The sequence below is a fragment of the Mandrillus leucophaeus genome, unplaced genomic scaffold (assembly GCF_000951045.1).
Source record: "Mandrillus leucophaeus isolate KB7577 unplaced genomic scaffold, Mleu.le_1.0 Scaffold41, whole genome shotgun sequence".
NCBI classification, from domain to species: domain Eukaryota; kingdom Metazoa; phylum Chordata; class Mammalia; order Primates; family Cercopithecidae; genus Mandrillus; species Mandrillus leucophaeus.
Window position 1 is genome coordinate 6,093,771 of NW_012104365.1, and position 983 is coordinate 6,094,753.

General features: G+C 58.4%; 1 protein-coding gene across 2 annotated transcripts in view; it reads right to left on the bottom strand.

The window, feature by feature from the left end:
- UCKL1 (uridine-cytidine kinase 1-like 1) overlaps positions 1-983 on the bottom strand; it is a 23,551-nt gene that overhangs the window by 12,221 nt on the left and 10,347 nt on the right. The gene's annotated exons all lie outside the window — the stretch shown is intronic.

A 983-nucleotide genomic window follows, 5' to 3' on the forward strand; every position in this document is an offset into this window, starting at 1 on the left:
GAGGTCAGGAGTTTGAGACCAGCCTGGCCAACATGGTTAAACCCCGTCTCTTCTAAAAATTAAAAAAAAAAAAAAAAATTACCTGGGCGCGGTGGCAGGCGCCTGTAATCCCAGCTACTAGGGAGGCTGAAGCAGGAGAATTGCCTGAACCCGGGAGGCAGAGGTTGCAAAGAGCTGAGATCATGCCACTGCACTGCACTCCAGTCTGGATGACAGAGCAAGACTCCACTTCAAAAAAAAAAAAAACAGAAGCCTGCTTGCAGCTGGGCCGCAGGACACACAGACCCAAGCGCTTAGCCTGGCACAGGGCAGACCATCACTGTCCACACAGCAAGGACAGAGGGACAGCAAACAAGGACAAGGGAAGGAGGAGAGACACTACCTTGGGGCCATGCTCATCCTGCTGTGTGGACGGGCACTGGCTGGGCCAGGCCCTGTCCCCAAGGGGACTCAAGGTGGGCATGTGAAAGGCAGGCAAGACCCCAAAGTGGACCATGTTCCCTTCCAACCCAGCACACTCTCTGGGCAGCCAAATCGCTGCCATGCTGAAGGCTGGGTGCCCAAGGAGATGTGAGGGCAGCACGTTGGTGGAGGCGAGGCCAGACCAGGTTGTGCGCAGCCAGGGTGAGGTCCCCAGACATGACCAGGCTGAAGGGCTCAGGGAGAGAGGCCAGAGGGCTCAGCCAGGGCCTGATCCTCCTGCAGTGACAGCAGCCCTGCACAGGGTGGTGCCACGGCCTGGCCTCTCTGGCTGTCGGAGTGCCAGATGGGGGACCCTGGGCTGGGAGCCTTATGGGAACCCCATTCATTCTTGCTGTGGCCCCTCCTGGGTCCCCAAGATAGAAACCTCCGGTATCTGGCGAACACTAGAGAGGAAATGCTGCAGGCTGCCTGGGAGGTGAGCATGAGCCTGCCCAGGGGAACGGGGAGCCCCTAAAGGCTGCAAGGGGGAAATCAACAGGAGGAAGACACAGACCTATGCT